Source organism: Phasianus colchicus, chromosome 3 (genome assembly GCF_987193195.1).
Source record: "Phasianus colchicus chromosome 3, bPhaCol1.hap1.1, whole genome shotgun sequence".
Lineage (NCBI taxonomy): Eukaryota > Metazoa > Chordata > Aves > Galliformes > Phasianidae > Phasianus > Phasianus colchicus.
In genome coordinates, this window is record NC_143438.1 from 81,277,969 (window position 1) to 81,287,823 (window position 9,855).

Sequence of the window (9,855 nt, forward strand, 5' to 3'; positions counted from 1 at the left end):
CATGCAAAGCAAGCCAAGAAAGGGGAAAAAAAAGTCCCAGATGATTTAGGAAAGAGTTTTACATGCTTACAAAAAGTTTCCAAAAACTAATAACTTTCATAGATTAAACTGCGCCCTACATTAGCAGAATGATTTGTTTTCCATGATCTCCTTTGGTCTTTTGAAATCTCTTAAAAGCAGCACATTTCACATTGCAATTTGCTGTAGGTCTGTTAATTTTTGCTGTGTTTCATAGAAAATACTTCTCTTTCCCTTTGCAACAGACGTTTTAGGAATGTCCTTCTGTTCATTTTCTGTTCCACACATTGTAGATGTTCTTCTCTAAGAAAAGCTCCACTAAACACAGCAAGCACACTGGATGCAGGGAGGCAAGAGAAATGTACTTAAAGTTGTCTCAGAATAACAAATTGTAAAGGCAAGACACAATTATAGTCACAGTATCCACAGTTTATACATACAAATTATCTGATGAGAGACAAGTTGCTCAAAATTCTTGAACTTTATTAGGGACTGTTGCTGGAGTAAGACACTACTCATAAAACTCCTGCCACTGAATTTCAGCCATCTGAAAGCCAGGCACCACCTGAAAGCCAGCTATAAAGGCAGTTCTTCCCCCAAAGCCAATTAATTCCATCTAACCATGGCCACAGTGTCCTGGGTGTAAACCACAGAGACCCCAGCCTGAGGAGAGCATGACTGCCTTTGCAGCTTCTCCCTCTTCTCACTGCCTAAAACAGGAGTGTCAGTGCCCATCCTGATGTTCACACTTCACAAGACTAACTCTGAGCAAGTCAAACTCCTTTTTAAAACAGGTACTTCCAACATTTCATACAGAGATGTTATACATGTTCATGTACAGACCTTGGCACTGAGTCTTGTATACTGAAATAAATTATCAATGGAAGTAACACTCACCAGGGCATCCTACTTTCATGACATGCCAGTGGCACCTAACTGCCACTTACCTGGGTCTGTTAACCAGATGCAACAGGCTTATATCTACTCTTTATCTACTCTGGTCTAGCATTATTGAGGGGGTTGGTGGCGCTGCATGTGGCAGGGGGATTGGAGATTCATGATCCTAGGGGTCCCTTCCAACCCTGGCCATTCTGTGATTCTGTGATTCTTTACACCTTTCTTTAGAACAGGCATAAATGAACTTGTCCTATAATATGCTCAGCAGCTCACCAATGCCAGGTTTGGCACATCTGAAAAGGGAGACTACAGAAGCAAAATAGGAGCTGATCTGGTGATGGAAGCATAGTAGCAGAAAACAGAACTACTCGAACTCACTTCTTTATGTGCAAGAAGATGCTTCCCAAAGGAAATAACTCACTTTCTTCTGCACTGAGAAAAAATGATAGAGTAGTCACTGATGAGTGAAAGGGAGAGAAAATAACACAAAGAGAATTGAACACAGCCTAGAGCCTATTGTGTAAATCGTCAATTTCAACCTGAGAATGCTGTCTAGAACTACTGCCACTGGGCTAAGTAAGCTGCACCAACTTGCTGTTACGAGGCCACAAGGTAACACCTTGCCATAAAATGGCTCTACAGTAAGTTATTATGAAACAAGACTAGCTGCACATACCACATGCAAAATTCAGTGTGCAACATCAGGTCTGTCCTTTCACAAAAGAACAGCAGCATGATAAATTTAGTCAATGCATGATCACTCATTTTATGTATCAGTCCAGGGCATGCAAATCCAAGGCACCATGTGAACAGCCTGTAACAACAATTTATGACCCATAATGATATTTTAATACATACTCAAACACTACATACCCTCCCAAGTAAAGCGGAAATATATAATATACATATGCAAACACTGGAGCAGTGTTATCTTGAGATCCTAGTTCAGCTACTGTCGGGATTAAAAGAAACTGCCCTAGCATAGGACAGTTCCAAACTTAAGGGTTAATAAAATAAACAATATCTGGATATAACCCACTGGGGAAAACACAAAAGGTTATTTCAAAGTTAAGGCTGCCTGTATCTAGCCAACACCAGGTCCGTTCTGTGCTCCAAGATACTTGTCATCAGTATTTTGGCCTTTGAATTTTTGTTGTACCTACAAACAAGGATCAGGCTCGAGCACATCCTCCAGCCAGTGACCTGAACGCTTTGTGTTTTTGTTGCCTTCGGTACCCTACTGGAGATCAGATATGAACCAGTCACATTGCTGACAAGGAGCTCAGCCCACGTGGGCTCTCACACTGGCTTCAGCATGCTCAGCCTCACTTCTGCCTGATCCCATGAAGATTTACGAGGCACCGGGACCTCTCCTAGAAGCTTCAGGGCCATGCCAAACTCCAAACCTGAACACACACACTCTCCCTGCAGAAGCAAAGGGACACTGTGCTTTAACCTCTCCAACTTACCGTTTGGATTTACAGGTAAACCTATTTTTACTAGCAGGTTAAATATTTAGGACAGTAACCCAGAAGCACACAAGAGTTCACCAACTGCTCTACAAGTCAGTCTTCCAGCAGAGCTAGCAACAGTAACTTAACAGACTGCAGCAAAGAGGTACCAAATCTCAGTGGTTCACAGAAGTCCAAAGAGGGAGGAAAAAATAACTGTCAACAGATCTTCAGCCAAATGGGACCACTGGTATGCCAAGAGAGAACACAGCTTTTGCAGAAGTGAACCTGCCAGCACTATGGCAAAGTGCTGTGTGGACATGGCCCTGGGCACCCTGTTCTGGGTGCCGCGGCTTGAACAAGGGTTGGACTCAGAGGTCTCTGCCAACCTCAGGCAGTCTGGCATTCGTTTTCTGAACACGGATACCAACAGCTGGGAACTGAAATGTTGCTCAGTGGCCTGAATTGTGAACGTGTGCAGGCAGAGAGAACAGAACCTCTTATTGCTGCCCACTGTTACCTCACTGCTGGAATCAGTGCTGTTACAGGAACTGTTTTTACATCTTCTCTTAACAGGGGAAAGAAAGTAAGAGCCACTGTTTTGGTTTGAACAGTAAAAGAAGCTGCGTGTAGAAAAGGAACAATATGGAGATGGTAATTTCACAAAGCTCAAGGCTGGTGGCTACCCTGAACACCTCCACAATAAAGGGCAGCACTCAGGGAAGGGCTGGAGAATGGAAGATGCCAGCTGAGGCTGTCATCTCTGTTGCAGCCCTTCTGAACGTGGTCCTTGGGTTACGGCTGCTATTCAGAGGTGTGTGTGACAGCACAGTTAGTGTCAAAGAAAGGACAGGGTGAGGAGGGAAATCTCTCCTACCCACTGCCAGGTGGTTTTGACAGCTTTCGTACTTAATTTCCACGCATCACATCACCAGGGAGGAAGAGGTCTGGGTTGCAAATACCTAAACCAGAGCTCAACCACAAACCATGATGAGAGCACAACCAGACCCCAACGTTGCACGGCTGCTGCCCTATCTCCTTGCCTTGGAGCCACCCCCAGCCACACTGTGTCTTTGGAGGTACAGTTGGTGTTCCACACTATGCCTGCACTCCTCTGAATGGCTTCTTGGCCATGTGTCCCAGGCAGGTGCTGCTGCATGCCCTGAAGAAGGGGGACATCTGCTCTGGGGCATCCCCAGGCAAAAAGGACGTGTGACTATCTGCTGTCCTATCAGAGAGGTAGGTGGGAAGGGAAGAAGCCTTATAGGGAATTTTATGAGAAAACAAACACGCAGGCAGAGTGAACTGCATCTCAAATAATTGTTTTTGCCTTTCAGGTATTAACCTTAAAATAAAACAACACAACAACAATATACTGAAGATTTCAACAGAATTGGAGAAAAGGGCAAAACAAACTCATAAACAGAGCAATTTTGGAAAGGGAATTAACTCTCATAAAACGTTAAGCATGCTAAACTCTAACATGTTGATTTTCTAATACAAATGTAAATTTTACTTAAAACTTAATTTACTTTCTTTGCATTTCTTCCAGCACACATATTACAAGCAAGTTGTTGCTAGTGGGCTTACTCAGCTATGAACACTACACTAACACTATCAGTAAGATCAATCATGCACTAAATTGCTACTGAAAATATACTGTCTCTTCTGGCTTTATTTCTCCACATGGTTGACCTGCTATTTTCCACTGTACATTTTTTATGTAGGGAGTAACTGCATTTTGAAGTCGCCTCCAACTTAACCAGTGGCTTCTGCACAAAGGGTCAGCATGAAATATTTTTTCTCATACTTCGATGATACCAAAAGCAGCGGCCAATACAACAGCAAGGCCTTGGTCAGCTTTTGTTTCAGACTGGGCTGGTTAACCAAGGCATGAACAGCCTCTGAAATGGAACTACAGCCATTCTGCTCACTTGTCACTGACAGATGCACCAGCAATATTAACTCTCTTCTCTTCAGAACAGGCTGATTTCAACCACAGCTTTCACTTAGAAACTAATTAAACAGTAATTACACTTAAAACAAAAAACAAAAAAACACAATACTATCAGCAAAAAGATCACTATCAACAATCAAGGGCCATAATTTGAAAACAGAAATATGCTTATGAGGTCACAGAGGCTCTGTTTGGCTTTGGTTTACCAGCGAGAAGTCCAGGAGGAACCTGGGCCCCCAGTCAGGGTGTCCAACTCATGAAGCAGATGTGCGGGTGACTGTGAGGCTGTAGGGGCAGAGACAGCTCTGCCACAAGTGCTTCTGATGCTACAAACACTGGCAGACCCAGCAGCCACCTTAAAATACCCAGAAAGGAAGTTTGTTTTTCTAGCAATGTCAGTCAATATTTACCTTAGTACTCTAAAGAAATTTTCTGAAGAAAATCTGTTTTCCTCCAGTGGGATACTACAACGCGAGTCTTACAGACATCTTCATTTTAGCTGAAGGCTTTGAGGTGTTGCATTCCTTTGGGCTTACTCCTAGTGGAAATTCTTTAGATGCTGAATTTAAATGGGCTTTAAACAAGCTCGGATGCTCTCATTCCATTGTTTTCTCTCTCTGGCAGTTACAGCTGCGGCAGTAAGGCTGGTCCATCAGCGGGTGCCTGACCTACTTCTCACAGATGCTCTCCCTGACCTCCCCCAACATCAACATGAACTTCAGGCATTTTAAAATGAGCCTCAACGTACCCACAACGTGGTCAGTACACAGATTTCTGCTGTCACTGGGCCGTAACACCAGAGCTGTTCCACAGCTTACAGAAAAAAGAGCACACCAGTAAAAGGAGAAATAAAGACTGGTGGCATCATATCGAAAGCTGAAAAGCAAGCACTGCTAGTCATCATTTCAGCTTTGGCTCAGCAAACCCTCAGCTTTCATAACACCAAGCACACAGGATTTCATCTTCTGTGGTCTTGAAGACAGCTGATTCAGAAAGGGAAGCCTCCGTATCGCTTTCGGTTCCCCAACTCTCTGACAATCCTTACTGTAACCCTGACCCAGCCCATCCCTGCTGCTGCTGGCAGCGTGAGAAACATCACAAGTCCTCAGACAGAATGAGGAGTACTGGAGACCGTGTCTGGGGTTGTGCTCTGAATTGTATTTGTCTGCATAATGCTGAGCCATGCTTAATTCACCAACCAAAAAGCTGATTAGCCATTTCAAAAGCCTGCCACGCGGCTTAATTAATCAGCATCTGCTTCTTGGCTCGAAGGTACTGAAGTTACCGATACAGTCATCAGGTTTCCCAGAAGCTAAGGGTGAGGAGGGGACACATTTTGCAACATACAGCATCTTCAAGAGTGCTGCCATGTAAAGGTAAGGACTGTCTCCTTAGAGGAGGGTGAGAAATATCATGACATATCAGGAGGGACCCAGCAGTGAGCAGGACAACCTGCCGCACAAGGGCACAGCCCTCAAACCTTCAGCCTCTGCAGATGGGGCCCTGGGCAGCCTGGTCTAGCATTAAATGAGGAGGTTGGTGGCCCTGCATGTGGCAGGGGGGTTGGAGATTCATGATCCTTGAGGTCCCTTCCAACCCTGGCCATTCTGTGATTCTGTGATTCTGTGGATGAGCACTGACGCCTCAACTGCAAAAACTTCTTGGAGGACAACGTGTTATCTTCCCTTTGCAATAAGAAATTACAAGGGCACAAACTGATAGGTCTAAGTTGACAAAAATTCTCCAGCAGAGCTGGGATTTGAACCCAATTCCAATCCAGGGCTTTATCTATTAGGGAAAGCTGCCCAAAAAGATAAGCTCTGTTTCTGCGTCCTTGCTAAAACAGGGTTATCCATATGTTGGTTTTTTTTTCCCCACAATGACCTAGCTCTTTCTCATTACTGTTTCCCTTGGAAACAAAAATGAATTTTGCACAGTTTCCTTTGGTTTGTTTTTCTTTATTTTTCTGAATAATTGCTCCTAAAATTAAGGTTTTTTTGTTGTTGTTTATGCAGCTCTATATGGCTCTTTCTGATAAATGCAGAATGAAAGCCCAACAGAATTTCTCAGCCACTGCTACTGAACAACCTTCATCTATGGGCACCAGCACAAGGCGCAGAAGAATGTTGCCTTGTGCTCTGGGTGGCTGCTGGACCAGCAGTGCCTTTGGCTACTTCAGACTTTCCAGGCTATATTTTTACTCTTTCTCCTTGCTGAGGAATTACTTCCTAAAAATCACAAACAAAATGGGTAGCATCCTATCTCCTGGACATCAGTCAATAGTCCCATGTCTGCGCCAGTAAAGAACATGTCTTTGTGTCTGCAGCCCTACTATGGGGAGGAAATGATGATATATTGGGAAAACTTTTGAAGAAAATATCCAAAATAACTTTTCTGTCTGCAGGCTTTAAGTCCTCACGGGATGGTCAGGTTGGATATTAGGAACATGTTCTTCACCAGATGATGGTAAGGCACTGGAACACGCTCCCCAGGGCAGTGGCTGCGGCTCCGAGCTTGCCAGAGTTCAAGAAACATCTGGACAACACTCTCAGTCATATGGTCTCATTTTTGGGTGGTCCTGTGCTGAGCCAGAAGCTGGATTTGATGAACCTTATTGGTCCTCTCCAACTCGGTATATGCTATGATTCTATGAAGTCCCAACGTCACCTACTACGGTAAATGAGAGCTCTGGCCATGCCACACAGAACACCCCTACCTGAATGACAGGACCCGATGTGAAGCTTAGGCAGCTTCCCACAAGGAAAACATGGACATGCACAGTAGAGAATGCGTCTTACTGGGAGAGAACAGCATACTTACTTACCAGGTGACCTTATTTTGGTAGAACAGGAGCTGTACCTACATCTGAAGGACACTGGGACCTTGTCAGAGCAAGAACTCCGTTGCTGCCCCTCAGCAGAACTGCTGCTGGCCCCTGCTCCAACTCCAGGGCCAGAAGTTATCAGAGGAGAATGTCAATATAGAAGCAAGCTGAAAGTATTTTCCTAAGAATTAAACGTGTTACACAACCACACTCTCTATCCTTGGTTGCTGAACACAGCAAAAGGACAGTGGCAAAACCAACACTTAACTTTAAAAACCAGAATGTGAAGCTGCAGCAGCTCCCTGACCACAGCCTCAGGTTCCAAAGCCAGCAGGTTAGGTGGCACTGAGCCCCAGCCATATTCCTGACTGTTTCATCTCTTTGTAAGCAATTACTAGAAGACCACAGTATGGTCTCAAGTATATAAGAAATGAGGGATAGCCTATGACAAAAGTTTTACCAGACTGCAGCATCTGTGAAAAGTACATCTGTTTGTCTTCTGCCAGAAGCGATACAATGGAATCTGTTATTCCTCACTCAAGCTTATTTCGTTGTACAACCACTCAACACAATTTCATAACAACAGTTATGAAACCATTTATGAAATTCAATGAGTAACATATTATTTTCCTTTCTTTTTAAAACATATTAAAAATAGAATAGCAATAGCAATAAAAGTCTAATTTCAGTGTGTCCAAGTTCTGTACAAAATCAAAATGAGAATTATTATTCACTTACAATTCATCACCGGTTTGCAGAATGAACACATATCCAGATCTCAATAAACATGACATCACAAGGATGGTAGATGAGACATGAGAATTGGATGAGACCAGCTAATGAAGACAGCATCCAGTCCAAGCTTCTACCTTTTCCTGGCTGTAAATATGCGACCCAGAACCTCAAACCACATGTGACGAATGGCAATGGAAATACAACACACTGCTTGAGCTGCAATGAACTGCAGAAGTAAATGTTTTCCATTCTGTAAGTCTTAATTTTTTTTTGAATTAATTTTGAATCACATGCCTCTGAATAGATACGAAGCAAAAATTTATTTCAGCATACATTCCTTTCCTCTACTCGGAGATGAAGAAAAGAAAGAAGGGATTGGCAAGACACATTTAAACTCTAAAATAATCCTTTCAAATGACACTTTGCCAGGAAATTCCCTTCAATGCAACACAAAAGAATTAATACAAATAGACTACCCTTGTAAAGAGAATTGAAACATTCCCTTCTCTCTCTGGTGCTAAAACCTTTTAGCAGAACCACTGTAAAATATTTTCATTCAGGAACACGAGCACAATACACCAGATTTTTTCTTCATTTCAGAGATACCGAAGCCCTTAGTGCTCTAATCCTCCCTCAGCAGCCCACCACTCAGAGCCCGCTCAATCCCCACCTCGCACTGCTGCTTCCCTTTCCCCCCACACTCCACGTGTGCAGTGAAATCTTCCCTTCCTGTCTCATTCCCTCACTTTCCCCCAAACCAAAGCTCGCATTACTTATTTCAAGTCGTTCCTGCAGACCCTGGGTTTGAGCAGGAGAGCACCTCAAGCCTTTTCTCCCAACACCAGGTGAGGGAGGATACATTCCTGGGGTTGCTGCTCCATGCTCACACATCAGCACTGGCTGCTGCCTGTTGCACTGTCCCATCCTCAGCAGAAGCCCGTGCACACAACAAGCTGCAGGCTCCACATTGTGCAGAGCGAGCCCTGCTCTGATACCAGCTGCTCCAGCTGCCTTCAGCTGTTCAGGAACATCCTGCCCCAGGGTTTAGCACCTGCAGCAGGGAGAAGGGCTCATGCTCTGCATGGGGTGAGACACCAGGGCACCAGCTGGAGATGGATTTTTTTTCTCCAGTTTTCCTGATAAAGATGCTGCAGGAAGTCGAGCAACTGGCCAAGCAAAATGAAGGCTCTTAACGTTTCTGCTCCCTCAGGCTTTTCTTGCTTCCCTGAGAGGAAATCCTCACCAGCACAGGGGGTCAGCACAAAACTGAGATGCTGCTTCAATCCACCTATGGTATTTGGGCAGATACATGAGATCTAAGGGAAGTCTGGGTCTCACATAACATGCTTTTACTGAAAATATGATCTATACATATGCACAGCAGCCATGTGCACAGGGGAACTCCTGCCTCTCTTGGGAAGATGGGGCCATAGGCTCCATTCATTCAGATTACTGGAGGCCAAGACAATTTGAAGAAGTAGAACTGGTGTTCGAAAGGATTTCCTCCTCATGCCTCCAGTCACCACAGCACAGATCGTCTGCACACCTTTCAAATCTTACTGAAAAAAAACCTAAAAATTAACTTCCTACCCTCTAATTTCAGTGGGTACTATCCTGCATTCACCACTCTGGACTGCAAGCATCACTCCTAACTGAAAGCAGTACACAACCACTGTGGTCAGCAGCTTTTAGAGATGGGATCCATAAATCAACATGCTCACAGAGCCTGTGACTTGCAGTAGATTCATGGCCTGCTCCCACGCCCACAGGCCATTAGCCACAAGGCCACCTAATAGCAAGGACACAGTGGCAATTCCATAGAGAGGCCAAGCAGCCTACATGCACATGGGTGTGCTCCAACTTCATGTGAGGATGGGACCACGACAAAGCCAGTGGGAGAAGGAAATCTGCAGTGCTGGCATCTCTGAACTGAACTTTGCCCCAGTATGGCATCCAAAACAAGCAACAGGGAA

The 9,855-nt window shown here is 44.4% G+C and overlaps 1 protein-coding gene and 2 long non-coding RNA genes across 10 annotated transcripts in view; 1 reads left to right on the forward strand and 2 right to left on the reverse strand.

Annotated features, from left to right (window-relative positions):
* Positions 1-9,855, reverse strand: part of EXT1 (exostosin glycosyltransferase 1) — a 161,647-nt gene that overhangs the window by 122,880 nt on the left and 28,912 nt on the right. The gene's annotated exons all lie outside the window — the stretch shown is intronic.
* Positions 1-9,855, reverse strand: part of LOC149918702 (uncharacterized) — a 47,943-nt gene that overhangs the window by 10,385 nt on the left and 27,703 nt on the right. The gene's annotated exons all lie outside the window — the stretch shown is intronic.
* On the forward strand, positions 1,124-8,473 carry LOC149918703 (uncharacterized). 2 transcript variants are annotated; one of them, XR_016465295.1, is made up of 3 exons: positions 1,124-3,605; positions 4,948-5,699; positions 6,728-8,473. It is a non-coding gene; the product is annotated as an uncharacterized LOC149918703 (long non-coding RNA). The 2 variants fall into 2 exon arrangements; XR_016465296.1 differs by having other exon boundaries at positions 6,339-6,732.